We start from the raw sequence: 15,854 nt of genomic DNA, 5'->3' as shown, positions 1-15,854 counted from the left end.
ACAGAACCCTTCAACAAATTTACTTCCCCACAATCAAACTCAGAAGAGGAGCGTGAATCTGTAACCCCACCAGGCACTAATTACTTGTGAATTTGCATTATATTTCCCTGATACAATCACACACATTAGCTCATTCTCTCAGCAATTTAAAATACAGCCTCAAACATATTGTTATGAGTTTGGGAGTGCTAGATCTCTCTAACTTCATAGATCCAGTAAGTGTTATAATTTCATCGAGGCTTAATCAAGAAGGGCCAGACACTTCTAATCCCTAGATCGAGCAAGTGTTAAAAGCTAATGAAGCTAAACTAGCTTCCTGTGCTGAGGTGATCGCCTGGAGTGATGAGCCACTAACAGAACAAAGGAGCAAAGGACTCGTGCAACAGATAAACCAGAGTTTAGAGTAGAGAAGTTAGAGGAATTAGGAGCTGTGTGAGCTAGATGCTAGAGGAGTAAAGCAGTATGCTGGTAAGCCAGAGAGGCAGAACATGATATTTGATGTCTATTTGAATCCAAGGTTGTGGCTATGGGAGAAACAGGACACTTTTGAGGTGCTACTGCTGTGACCCCCTTCATCATAAGCTCAGATATATGTGTAAATAAATACACAGCAGTTTATGCTGTTCCTCGTTTCCAAAAGGAAACATGGACCTGGGTAAGCCTCTGGAACCCCTGTTGCACTGCTCAGAGATTGGGGTATTGTGCAACAATGTATTTAGCTGCTCTGAGTAGATGATGTGGTGGTACTGTGAGTAAGACAGCCACATTGCCATAACTTATGTGATCTTTTTGTCTTGTCTAAACTCTGTTCTGTACATAATCTCCACAGAAAATGAGGTGGAAATTCCCCTCTGTTGTCTCATTTGCTTCCTCATATATATCCCAAAGCTTCCTAACTGAAAATAATAGAGATCAATCTGAACTTGTTCCAACAACCCTTTGGTGTTCCCATTTATTATTGTATTTGCAGTTACAATAGTGTTGTGTTTTTGTGAAAACATGTAATTGATGAAACAGGAAAACAGAAGCCTCCCCAAGGCAAAAACCGAAAGACATTTTTCACATTGTCAAAGATGTTAAGCAGCAATTATTGCCAGTTAGTTAGAAGTCTCATAGCGTACCTTTCTGAAAAGGGTAAAAAAGATTGGCAATTTGCCAGATCTCGCATGCTATAATTTGAGTATGCTTAGTTGCACTTCAGATCAAGGTTTTATTATTTAAAATATTGCAACTTAGAAACTTTCTTTCAATTGTGGAATAGCTTGCACTCAAAAAAATCGCACTGTGTGAAAGGCACAGAGGGAATTCAATTTTTTACTTCCTTTCACCCAAAAGTTACAGAAACCCACAAAAAATGTATTTTATTGTTTTCTATGCGTCTTCACAAAAGAGAAAGTATCAGATGCCATTCTAAAATGTAAGAATTGCCACTCTTAGTCAGACTCCAGATCCATCTAGCCCAACACAGAACCTTCACTGGTGCCAACCTAGTTTCTGTGGCAAGCTCCATGTTGGAGATATCCATTCCATATAGTTTGTCTCCAGAATAAGATAGACAGCGGCTCTGCTTCTGCACACAGAGATAATAGGTGGTATCCAACTCGGTCTACTCAGAGTAGACTTTAGTTAGTCATATCCATTCATTTTGGGGGGTCTGCTCTTATGATTTCTAACATCACATGCAACCCACTATCAAAGCTAACACTGACTGAATTTCCCCAACAGCACAATCCTAACGTTATTTGCTCGGAAGTAAACACTACTGAATTCTATGAAGCTTGTTGTTGTTCTTGTTTAGTCGTTTAGTCGTGTCCGACTCTTCATGACCCCATGGACCAGAGCACGCCAGGCACTCCTGTCTTCCACTGCCTCCCACAGTTTGGTCAAACTCATGCTGGTTGTTTCAAGAACACGGTCCAACCGTCTCGTCCTCTGTTGTCCCCTTCTTCTTGTGCCCTCCATTTTTCCCAACATCAGGGTCTTTTCCAGGGGGCCTTTTCTTCTTGTGAGGTGGCCAAAGTATTGGAGCCTCAGCTTCACACTCAGATATTGTGAAGTTAGCCTAAGCCTGTTCAAAGCTGCTGCTGTGACCAACTCAGGCTGCAGTCACACAGCGTTTTATTCTGTTTCTCTAACTGTTAATTTTGTGCATTATATTAGAGCTTTCACATGAAATAAAAGCCATTTCCAGAAAGCAAATGCAATATAGCACACGATTGGTGATTAGTTCCATGTTATTTGATTCCAGAAAGGGAACAACAGTGCACATACACATACATGGTGGGTGGATTTCTGGAACATTTTCCAGAACATGGCAGTATATCGGTTAAGATGTGGTGACACAAGCATGTGCAGTGTGAAAGGAACATTAGAAAATGGGGCAGAAACCAATGCAACAAACACCACCTGTGAATGCTGCCTCAATAACTTCTTTCCGAGCTGGATAATCCTGTGATCCAGCTGAAACAGAATGAATGTGGTTACACTTGAAGTCACACCAGTGTAATTAACTGGGATCGTATGCTCTTTCAGAAGCACCTTTTTAAAAAATTTACTACATGTATATACAGTGGTATATACTGTATATACCTCAGGTGGTACCTCAGGTTAAGAACTTAATTCGTTCTGGAGGTCCGTTCTAAACCTGAAACTGTTCTTAACCTGATCTGTTCTTCACCTGATCTTAACACTTTAACTAATGGGGCCTCCCGCTGCCACCGCGCCACTGCCGTGCGATTTCTGTTCTCATCCTGAAACAAAGTTCTTAACCCGAGGAACTATTTCTGGGTTAGTGGAGTCTGTAACCTGAAGTGTCTGTAACCTGAAGCATATGTAACCTGAGGTACCACTGTAGTGCCTTGTAACAGAAGCTCTTACAGAGCAAAAAGATGAAGCAGCAGCATTATAATATATTACAAATAATCAAAATACAGTATACTGTTTTGTCCAGCCTTGTTTATCCTTTTCGGCCACTAGGTTGCTTGCCATTTTAAACTTTTTTTAAAAAAACAACAAACGCTTTTATTTTGAAACATTATGCTTAATTACAAATAAAAACAGAACAAAAGATAAAATAAATTCTGACATATGATTCCTAACACGCTATTGCCTTTACTATGGATCCCCCACAGCTTGTGAAATATTACTTATATGCCTGTTATTCCAGCTAGAGCAAGTCTTACTTCTTGCCAGGTTTCCCCTGCGATTCTTCTCCACAGCTGCTTTCCTTAGGCAGGATTCCACTGCAAATTGATGGAATAAGACACAACTGAACAAATAATAATATCTGCACCTGTAATTTGTCAAGACTTTGGACAAACTCAGATTAATAGTTGTGCTGCAAAACAAAACAAAAATTTTGATATGCATGTAGAGAAGGGGTGAGGAATTGTATCACATGAGGTCAGATGGTTTATATTCTAAATGTAGACGCAAAGAAAGATTCTTAATTTGCAGCCCTGGCTTGAATTAGACACTTTCTGAATTTGCCCATATGAGATGGGCAGGTATGGTTTGCCCAAAATGCTGCTCTGATGCCTGGTGGGCCTAAAAAGGCCCAGGGACCAGAAGTTCCCCTCCAGCGATGTTAAGAATGCCTGAAAGGAATGAATCAACATTCATTTTCCATTTTTTTTAGACCACCTCAGATCATAGCTGTCAACTTTTCCCTTTTCTTGAGAGGAATCCTATTTGGAATAAGGGAATTTCCCTTTAAAAAAGGGAAACGTTGACAGCTATGCCTCAGAGACAGCTTGTAAATGTCCAAAAATAAACGCTTCTCCCTTTTCCAGAGAGCAGCATTTAAGTGATTGTCAATATCCACCAGTCTTTCTTTGCATTTTTGAACATCTGCCCCTTAAATCCAACAGTCAACAGTCCTCTTATTGATGGTAGTATTCCTTGTAGCTGGGTGGCAGGGGAGAGATTCAAACCTTAATAAACATAAATTGAAAGATCCTTTACTTTACAGCCACCTTTAAAAAAGAAAACCCTCAAGAGCCGTAACGTCTAACTTTACACTGGAAATACACTAACGCTACTTCAGAAGTGCTACAGCACTGTTGCCTTCGGTTGGTCAACTGGACACTGATATCTATGACAACTCATATGCAGATTATATTGATCACAACAAACTTCAGTATTTAAATTAGCTTCAGTTCTCCATAGCGCAGTAGTAGATCATGTGCTTTGCATGCTGAAGGTCTCAGATTCAGCCCCCGGCATCTCCTGTTAGACCTGGAAAAGACTCCCTGTCTGAAATCCTGGCAAGACTGAGCTACGAGATGGACCAATGGTCCGATCAGTCTAAGGCAGCTTTTTCCTGTCTGGTGATATATATTCAGGCCGACTCTCTGCGCTAAACAAATTACCCAACCTTGTGCTGCCTGGTGGCAAGTCAGTCTGAGAAAAGCCAGGAAGGGTGCTACTTGTCATTATTCCCTCTATAAAAATGTGCAGCCCATGCTCTTTACTAAAGATGAGCGTCACATTGTCTACATACTTCAGATTACTAGCCGTTCAGACCCCAATCTGCACCTTGTTTTTATAATCAATAACCATCTGTCATTTTTATTGCTACCTAAACATAACTACTGAAGGGACATACTGAGATCTATGTTCCACCACTACATCTTCAGAAACATCTCTGATAATCATCTTGCCATCGAAACAATAACACCTTCACCTTTGTCTTGCCCTTTGAAAGCAGGACTGTAATATATCCTGCAGCAAACAAAATAACAAAAAACCAAACCGTCAAGTACGAAAAATATACTAAACTGTAATGACCATATTTGCAAATACCTTTGGGTCCTCCTACTCTTCTCACAGTTACCATAGCAGAACTTTGACATCCAAACTTCCTTCTACATCCATTTCTAAATTCTACAAATAGCTTAGAATTTAATCAGTTGCATAAAATATTAGGATAGTATACACTGGACAAATCTGAAATTTTTCTCGGAATATTTAGAATTTTACAAAATATTTACCAAATTGCCCCAGATGAATTATTTAATTAATTTGCACCTTACCACGGATCACTCCAAATCAATTCCCTTTCAATTCATTTTCCCAATGAATTTCCTGGCATCCTGCTCCAAATGAATTCAACTCCCCTTCACCACTCATTGCTCCCACGTCATCTTTATATGAAGTCATCTTAAATTAATTTATTTCCCCCAATTAATATTTTACTTAATTTCCCCTAAATTCATTAGCTTCTGAGAAGGAGGGCACTTAGAAAAATATGTGTGGCCCCCTGCCCTGATATGCATGTTCTCTAGTCCCTGCAAACAATCACTTATGGGGGGGGGGGACATGTTAGCCATACATTCATCCACTTACTGGATGTGTCCCACTTAATTTGATGTTTGTGTGTGTGTATCTGTGCAGGATTGTAGAAAGAGCTCAGAGCTCAGTAAATGGGGTGGAGTTTGGGGTAACTGTGGAGCCCCTTTTGCAACCCAAGTTGCTGAAGAAAATGATACAAATAAACTCCTATACCTTTCTCCCTTAGCCTTCCTATCGTTCAGGTGCTACACATGGGTTGCCGTCATTTAACTACTTTTCAGTAACAAGACTACTAAGAGGCAGGTACCCATTAAATCCCTCTGCACTGCAGACATTTCCCCATGCACTTAGGATGGGCAATGCCTCAATGGATTGCTCTTCTGCCCAGATTTCCTGGGTCTACTTTCTGCATGATGTCATATTTCCTGTGCGTTGGAAGGGATACAATATTTTGTTTGGGCTTAAAAACAAGGGTAGAAGTTTGGGGTGTTGTTGGGTTTTTCCCCATTTTGTATTTTTTTTGGGGGGGGGGGGACCGAACAATTCCAGGGAGTCTTTTTTATTTTTCACCCAATGAAAACTGTGGGCAAGGAGTAATTGTTCAGCTATAATTATCTCTGCTGTTACAGTGGAGGCTATCAGGCTAGCTCAATAATTTTACACACATATCTCAGTGATCTAAGTTGCACTCACAATTAGTGCTTTGCACTGTGGGCACAAGTAATGAAAGAGTCACAGCCAGAACAATTGTTTCCAACAGCTAAATTAGAATTAAAACCAAAACCAAAAACATGTCCATTAAACAGATTACTTACATTGGGCAGAGCTATCTGTGCTAGAACATAAGTTACTGGACTTGATCATTATGAATCATAGCTGTGCTTTAGTACTTTGCTCCCACTAGAGTGCTTTAGCACCGATGCACTTAAGCTTGAAAATATTCAAAACATTCTGAACCATACTATAGGAACACACACGTGCGCACACACGCACACACAGAGGGAGAGAGAGAGAGAGAGATCTTTATTGTTGGCAATATTTCCTCCTTCTTTTCCTTATTTATAAAAAGAGATGGGTTTGATTCAATATCTAATCATTTAGGAACTTTGCACACATTCTTTTCAAGCTTTAGAAAGACGCTCCATGAGATGTACAGATGCAAAGCCAACTCTATTACAGCTATTTTCCCCAGCATGCATCTCTGCAGCTCCTTTACAGTGGTTGGCACAATAATAAAAGGGACGAAGGGGGAACTTAATAGAGTAAATCTCTTGTAGGTTTCTTGAAAGGACAAGTGGGCTGGGCTGGGTTTTCCTTTCTCTTTTCCCAGTCTTCAATTCACTTCTCCATGTTTCCACATCAGTTTGCAATTTTTTTAAAAAGTCCTCATGAAAATCAATCAGCATTTCAGGGCCAATTTCCCCCAGTACATATATTTTTTTCTATAGAATTGTATTTACTATACACAAAATTGCAAAGCATTTCCCCCTAATATAATGCATGTGTGTTATCTGCACACTTTCGCCTCATATATATGTCTTCTGAGAAGTGTGAATTTTGAAAGATGGCTGTGTTTTGGTTCATGCATTGTTTCAGAAAGTTTGTATTTGGTAGGTTCACTTTTAAATGTGAATTGTACCAATTTTCCTCCCCTACCCCTAGCTGTGGAGTCCCTGAATTTGGAGAGTGACTGCAGCTCAGAGGGTGCATGGCAAACCGTTTCCCCATCTGAAACTGACCCTCCAAGCTGCTCTATGCCCCACAGAGATTAAGAAGTAGGTACCCCACCTAACAGGGAGCCTGGGATTCCTAGCAGGCAGGAAAACTCAGCTTGTTCTGACCCCCCCAGCCAAAGAAAGCTAAAAACTATCAATCCAACTGGCCTGTCAAAGTTTTAAGTCTTTGGCTCCTTCAAAGGAATCGACATTTTCAATACTAGAGGGCATTCCAGGGTAAATCACCTTCCAATGGAATGTTCTTAGACATTTCTTACATTTTACTGATTTTTTCCCCTAAGTCTTCCCAATATTTCTCCATCAATCCAAAACAGGGCATTCCTTTCAGTTCAATTTGATGGGCAGCACTTGTCTGTAAAGTGTCACTCAATAGCCTATTACTCCTACTGATGGAAAAAAATAGGAATGTGTGGTACATCTGAGTGGGCTGCCTAAGGGAGAAAGCTCAAATCTTTTTAAATGATACGCACTGTCTCCGTGCAGCTAGGAACCATTTCCAACCAATGCTAAGGCATTTTCTTAATGTCTATTGTCTTGTTGGCAATACACTAATTTGTTTCACATTAATTACTGCCTCTTACATAACACAGTTCAGTGATTATTGGTGAATCAAGGGAGTCGTCATGGCGATGATGCAGCAGCAAGAGAGTCAAACACCTGGAGGAATAGTGTCTTGTTTTCTTGGCAGGTGTTCTCGTAACTCTTAAAATCTGCAGGTAATAATGGAGGTCCTTTGTGCCAGGAAGCTAAAAGTCTAGGAAAGAGATAACTAATCTGTGGCCTTCCAGATGTTGGAGGTTGGCCTACAACTCCCATCAATCATGACCAGACTTCGTCAACCTCGGCCCTCTGTATGTTTTTGGCCTACAACTCCCATGATCCCTAGCTAGCAGGACCAGTGGTCAGGGATGCTGGGAATTGTAATCTCAAAACATCTGGAGGGCCGAGGTTGAGGATGCCTGATCTTGACCACAGCTGTAGTTGATCAGAGTTGTAGTTCAACAATTACAACTGGAAGGCCACAGTTTAACCTAGGACAATGATAATGCCCAGTGGTTGGAAGTCCAACACTCCAAGGTAAAATATCAAAGGATGAGTTACACAGTGGGGTAGAGGGTACTGCATCCCAAATTCCAGAGGAGATAAGCCCTCTAAGATAACGCTCTAAGATAGGGAGGGGAAACCCTACAACTTCCATTAACCTGACCATTGTCTATGCTGGCTGGGGCTGGTGGGAGGTGAAGTCCAACAACACTTGGAGGACTGCTATTCCTGCTCTAAGTGAAAGTCTGCTGGTATTCAGTTCAGTTTGGAAGGGAGAGTGGCCAGCAAAAGTAACTCTCCCCATCTATGTCTATAGCCAGCACTCACAAACAAGGTCCTTCCTTCCTTCCTTCCTTCCTTCCTTCCTTCCTTCCTTCCTTCCTTCTTAGAAAGAATGAAACTAACTTTACTTAATTCACATCTTTCAGGATTCCAAATTAATCCAAAAGATTCCCATGTTATCACTGCTTTATTTTCCTTACCCCCCCCCCAACTCCAAATGTGGGCGCAGCTGAGATGAGAAGATTGGATGTGAAGGAAGAAAAACACTTTTAAAAATTAAGATGATTTTTCCCACTTGCCTTACTAATATATTGTTCAGTCACACTTAATTTTCATTCTTGCAGAATCTTTCATTCTTGAATGTCAATCTTACGAGTGCTATAATCTATTCCCGTTTACCAAAGAGCTCTACCATCATCAGTTGATATGTCATGGCGAGTGGTGGGGAGACGGTCTACATAACCTCCACATGATGCACTGGGCATGATTAAGCCATTTATTTAAATGTGAAGATTAAAGTATGGTCCTCAATGTATCCCACTTAAATAAATATGATTCGAAAGTGCTTCACTTTGACTGAATTTGGCCCTTGCTCTTATCTTTACTCCATGTGTAGGCAGTACACCTAGCGTGTAGCCTGGCATCTACCCCTGATGGCTTGGCACACCTGCAATGTCTGAGCCTTTGTCCATGCCAGCAAATGGCTTCTGTGAGTCTCAGGGATTGATGCAGCATGCTGACAATTCAGATCGGGTTCGGTTCCGTCTTTATGGATAAAATTATAGTGCAGCAACAACACAATCAACAGCTTAGCTGGCCCTTCGCATTTGTCTGCTTGATTGATCCAAGTGTTATGTGGCAACACAGGTAGATGCATGTTGCTTTCTTTATATGTCAATCATTGTTATGTTCTTAACCTGACCGAACAAATCTATATTTTTCTTTTTAAAAGTGGGTTGTCACTGGGAAAAACGTGTCCATGGAAACCTCACTTGCTTTGGAGCTGCTATGTATTTGGTTGCTAAGTGCGCTCTCTCTCTCTCTCTCTCTCTCTCTCTCTCTCTCACACACACACACACACACACACATGCACACATAGATCAGATATGCTGGTGGCACATAGTCCTTTGGAATGAAACCGTGAACTTGTCCAGAGATGGTTTTGAATGTGTTCATAGTCAAGACATACAAATTTAAGTTAGAACACAATCCAGGTGCCCATAATCAATCCCTTGAGTTATTGCAGAGCTCAGGAAGCTGGTTCCTCCTCATACCTGTCTCTGATGTTTTGGAAAAAATATGTGCAATCCTGGACATAAGGGGCATTTAAATCTGGCATACATCTGCAATGGTTAGTGAAAGAGTTCTGGCGCTTAACTGATATGCAGAACTATGAATAATAATATGTTGACTTTTTTTTACTAATGTGTCCTGCAATTCAGGTTAATTTTAGTTAAGATCAAGAATTTGGAGAACACTTGCTTCTTTTGTGTCTCCATAAGAGCACATGTAGCCATACAAATCTCAGTTTTTGGAAGCAACATCATAACTTACTGTATATGAGCTCTTGCACCAGAATTTTAGGTCATGCAAGTGGAAACACATCAGCGGTGCAATCCTGTAGATGTATCCAAAGCCCACCAAAGGCAGTGGTTTTTATTTGAATCAGGGTTATAGGAAATTAAAGATTTTAACAATGATCTCTCATTGCACAAACAATTCTCTTTCATGTGGTTATGGATCATATTTCATATCATCTTTACTGTTCCAGCAAACACTGTGGTTATTTTGCATTTCCACTTCATTTCCTTCTTCCAAGGTTGCCTTTGTTTAAGCACCAGTGCTTCAATTTATGTGTTTCCAAAGACTGAAGACTTCCAACATTTGCCAGTAGAGGAAGGAAAAGAAGTGAGGTCAGACATTTACAATATCATATATATTCAGTCCCATAATGTATCTGAATCGGAAGTTGGTGATGAAAGCTCATGGCAGAATAAATCCCAAGATGCTGCCACACATTTTGTCTTGCCTGTCTTGGAGTGGAATTTGACTCATCCTTCATGTTATGTATGCCAACATAGCTGCATTTATCACTTGATAACTTGAAAGTGAAATATTGTGATTAATTGTTTCATTAGCTGGCATCAGATATTACAGCTAGTATTACATCAGGAAGTGATCAGAAAGTCAAAGCTTACTAGCTTAGCCAATCATCTATCTTATCTATACATCTAGCCTTCAGTTCCAGCTGATACTTATACTCTGGTAAAGGGTGCTAAAAATACAGGATAGATATTAATTATAATTCCTTTGTAATTCTACCTTACCCAGTCCAATCCAATTTATGGGTTTCCCTCCCCCCCAGAAGTAAGTCTCTATAGCTTGTGTTCAGATGGAGCATCAAAACATGATTTAGTGATAAGAGAATAAGTCTAACCTTCCAACTGGGCTCACACACTCTCCCTTCCTCTCTTTGCTGAAGTGAGGAGATTGTTGTTGTTGTTTTTTAGTTGTTTAGTTGTGTCTGACTCTTCGTGACCCCATGGACCAGAGCACGCCAGCACTCCTGTCTTCCACTGCCTCCCGCAGTTTGGTCAAACTCAGGTTCGTAGCTTCGAGAACACTGTCCAACCATCTCGTCCTCTGTCGTCCCCTTCTCCTTGTGCCCTCCATTTTTCCCAACATCAGGGTCTTTTCCAGGGAGTTTTCTCTTCTCATGAGGTGGCCAAAGTATTGGAGCCTCAGCTTCACGATCTGTCCTTCCAGTGAGCACTCAGGGCTGATTTCCTTAAGAATGGAGAGGTTTGATCTTCTTGCAGTCCATGGGACTCTCAAGAGTCTCCTCCAGCACCATAATTCAAAAGTGAGGAGATTAGAAGTTTCTATTTTGATTAACCACAGTTTTGCATGTCCTCTGAAGCCTAAACTATGATTAATGTTAAGTATGGTTTGCCGTTGTTTGGACAATGTAGCAAATTTCAGTTAATCAGAAATGGAAGTGAAAGCATCCAGACTCCTTATTGCAACAGTGCCAGGTGAGTGGGTGAAGCAGAACACCCAATATGTGTGAATAGGACTGGAGTTTCTTATCCCTAAAGTTCCATGCAACTTAAAGCATTTTTTCCCCAAGTAAAGCATTCAGTATAAAAGAAATATGTAGATCCATGAGTTACATTTATTTCTAGAACAAGATAAGAAAGGCAACTGCTGCAACGCCACCCCTGAGCTAATAGTGATGAATGCACAATAACATTATTCTTGAACTTCAGTCTAAGCAGATGCTGAGTGTACAATGGTAAGGGGAGGGGGAAGTGTTGACAAGGCGCAGATAGGCATTGCCAGATTTTAATTAATTAATTAATTAATTAATTAATTTGAATTAATTAATTTTATAATGAATGATTTTAGAGTGTTGTTTATGCTGTACTTTTGTATTGTTTTATTGTTGTTAGCCGCCCTGAGCCTGGCTTCGGCTGGGGAGGGCGGGATATAAATAAAATTTATTATTATTATTATTATTAAAGTGCTCTAGGTCAAATCAGTTGAATAGTTGTGTCTTGACTAACAGTCATATCAGAAATACACATTTGCAAATTTAGGAACATCTACCTGTTTCTTAGCAACACATACCCTTCCACATTACATCACATATTAAATGCAGCTGCACTGGATTGTAGAAGGAAATAATAACTTAGAGCTTTCTATATGCTGGTGGTAATGTAAGAAAAATGTGGTCCCTTGCGAAGAAGAAACTGACCAACACAGCGATCAACAACACTGTAGAGAGCTTTCATTCAGCAGATGCAGATTTAAAACCTTCATGCAGATATATTTACATTCAACAGCAATGATTAGATTACAATTTTACTATTGCTTTTTTAAATAAATGTTTTACTTATACATTATTAGTAATGTATAAATTGTTTATTTGTAATGTGTTTAATCTGGACTACAAATGGTGATGGTGATTTTTAAAAAGAATATAAAATGAACAACTAGTTCATCAAATGAACAACTAGTTCATCAAAACTAGAGCAAGCCATTAACAGCAGCTATTAATATCAAGCAGATATCATACTAGTCCAAAAACACTTAGTGGTTTTTATTGATGTATTTTTATTTTGTTCTGTTTTATTTTGGTTTGGGATTGGATATTGAGTGGGGTGGGGATTGGTTTTGTTTGGTACAATTGTTTTTGGTTTGGTTTGCTTTTCTATTTTGTAAATAGAGGTTGGTATGAGGCTTGGGATTCCTACCATGGAGGGGCGAGGGAGGTATGGCGGTGGGGGCAGATGTCATAGGCGAAGGGGATCGAAATACGGATATGCTCGTACCCCTTCCAATCTGCACACCATCCCGAGGAACGAGGGTAGGGTGAGCAAGGATTACTCACCTCCGTCACTGGTGTTGTGCAATGCCAGGTCTATAGGCAACAAAACCGCCACCCTGCGAGATTTCTTCACCTCGCAGGGGGTTGACCTGGCTTGTGTGACGGAGACCTGGGTGCACAAAGGGGAAACTGTTACCTTACGAGAGATGGCACCCCTGGGTTTCTCCGTCCTCCACCAGTCGTGGACTGTGGGCCGGGGGGGTGGCATTATTAATCCGGGAAGATTGTTCTTTCGGGGCACTACCATTGCCATCGATCCCCGGCATTGAATGTGTTGGCCTAGTGTGGGGCTCCGAGGTGAGCTTGGCTGTCTGGCTGGTGTACCGGCCACCTAGCGCACCAGCAGCCACCCTGTCAGGTCTGCTGGAGGCGGTGGCCGGCTGGGCCTTGGAGTTCCCTAACCTATTGGTATTGGGGGACTTCAACATCCATGCTGATGCCACTCCCTCCTCACAGGCTCTGGACCTGGTGTCTTCCATGGCAACACTAGGGCTCTCCCAGTTTGTTTCAGGCCCCACACATCAAGCAGGCCACACGCTGGATTTGATCTTTGGCATCGGTATAGATGTGAACATGTCTCCTTCGATGAAGGTACCATGTCCAGCTCTCACTTCCATACATCACTACTAGGAAAACCATGGCTTTAACTATACGGACCTTGGTTGGCAAGGTGATGTCTCTGCTGTTTAAGATGCTGTCTAGGTTTGCCATCGCCTTTCTCCCAAGGAGCAGGCATCTTAATTTCGTGATTGCTGTCTCCATCTGCAGTGATCATGGAGCCCAAGAAAGTAAAATCTCTCACTGCCTCCACTGCCTGAGTGCTAGAATTAGAGTGCTAGAATTAGAGTTATACAAATTATGGATAGTAAGAACCACCATCAAACTTAGCTGTATTCCAAGGAGGGCTGTTCGATTCCCTAACGGTACATCATAGAGATTAGCAATTTACCATTATATATGAGAAGTGGGACCTGCAACAAGATGTTGCATTGTGGAGTACTTCCGTTCAGGTTTTGCTCCAGCCAGCCAGCCAGACTTGCTATTTGCGTGGCGAGGCCCTGGGCCCCACAGTTCCCCTTAGATAATAAACACACAGACTCAAATATTTTGCGTTAATGGGATAAATAAGGCCACAAAGTTATTGGTTACAGATGTGAGCGGCTTGGCTCAGGCACTGGGTGAAACCGGACTATATCCTGACTCCTGTACATCCGCAGGAAGTCTCTTAAGGGTCAACACCAATAGGGGGAGCCCTATGATATACAGTGGTGCCTCGCAAGACAAAATTAATTCGTTCCGCGAGTTTTGCCGTCTTGCGATTTTTTCGTCTTGCGAAGCACGGTGACGGGAAAGTTTTGGAAAAGCTTCAAAAATCACCAAAGTCTTTAAAAACCTCAAAAAAGGCTACCACACTGTGTTCTATGAGTTGCTCCTCAAAGTCAAGTCGCAACTGTATTAACGGTGTTAAGAAAAAGGAAACAAACTTGCAAGACGTTTCCGTCTTGCGAAGCAAGCCCATAGGGAAAATCGTCTTGCGAAGCAGCTCAAAAAACAAAAAACCCTTTCGTCTAGCGAGTTTTTTGTCTTGCGAGGCATTCGTCTTGCGAGGTACCACTGTACATCAATTAAGAGCACCCCCAGGGCCCCTGATGGGGTTGTGGCTGGGATCAATACCTTTTCTGGAAGAGCTGCAGCTCTTTAGTAATCCTTTTGGAATCTGAAAACAATTATGCAGCTATTTTCATTTCAGTAGGAACGCCAAAGTAATATTCTCCCTCCTTCTCATTATCAGTGTGTATACAAATATGGTAAAGTAAATGTAAGGTGTAAGCTAGAGGCATGTTTGTTTGAGGGTTCTATTAATCCCTTGATGGAACATATGCATACCAAATTAGGAATTTAAGGATTTTTTAACAAATGATTCATAGCCTCCTCCAGAATTCATTAAAGAGTGACTAACTATTCAACAATGTTTCATGTTAACTTTTATTGCCACACCCCAGTAGGTCAACCTTTCAGACAAGCTACATTCTTTTACCTGGGAGTGGAAGGGAATAATGGAAAAGGTAAATAAAGGAGGGAGATGGAAAGCTTTTTGGCTTCACAAGCCACTCTCATTCTTTATTTTGGAGCCCAGGGGAATGAATGGAGTGCCATGCATGTTTCCCCAGAGTCATAGCAGAGAACATGAAAAAGTTCTGGCTTCAGGGCCCAGGTTCTTTGCCTTGGCTCACTCAGGTTGATTAATCCCTGACTCCACAGGGAACGCCACTGAATGAAATGTCTCTTCAATAGCTATATGGAATGAAAAGACCATTCCAATCTCAGCCATTTATCTAAATATTTATTCATCGGCGTCTGTTTCATTACAGATTTGATTATTTTTGTTATGCACAACAGAGGAAGTGAAACTTTGCCAGGTACACATGGCCACAACATTTTGCTACCCAAGAAAATAATCACCACGAGTGTTGGGGCAGGGGGACTCATATGGACATGCTTCATCATATAAGAAGAGTCTGTGGATCAGGCCAATGGTCCATCTAGTCCAGCATCCTGTTCTCTCAATGGCTGACCAGATGCCTGTGGGAAACTTTCAAGCAGGAAATGAATGCAAGAGCTCTGTCCCTTCCTGTAGTTTCCAACAACTGCCATGCCTGAAAGAAATGTGAGCACATTTTCTGCAAACCGTGTAGTCAAAGTGGATGGGGAGAATACACAGGCTACACCTGAGATATCTTTACCTGGCCCATGAGCTCCAGCTAGTCTCTCTACACATGCAAACACCCAAGGTTGGAGAGAAAGTCCTTGTATCAGCTTCCTTTCTCCAGCTCCATCACCTTTGGCTGCACAAGGTAGCACTGATGCATCACTTGACTCTTGTTTTGGACATTTCTCCATAAATGAGACCTGAATTAACCAATGAAGTGTTTCACAATGGGAAGATCAATGTTTATCACCTTCTAATTGAGGCAGTGTGTGTTGCTATTTAAGGGAATTGCTATAGAAACTGGTTGAAAAGTTGCCAACCCTTTTTATCCCCCCCAATCTCCCCCCCCCCGCCAAAGTTATGTCAACTTGAAGAAAAGTTGAAGACCCTCTGTCACATT

Source organism: Podarcis pityusensis (genome assembly GCF_964106645.2).
Source record: "Podarcis pityusensis genome assembly, chromosome: 4".
Taxonomy (NCBI): Eukaryota; Metazoa; Chordata; class Lepidosauria; order Squamata; family Lacertidae; genus Podarcis; species Podarcis pityusensis.
This window is presented reverse-complemented; position numbering follows the sequence as displayed.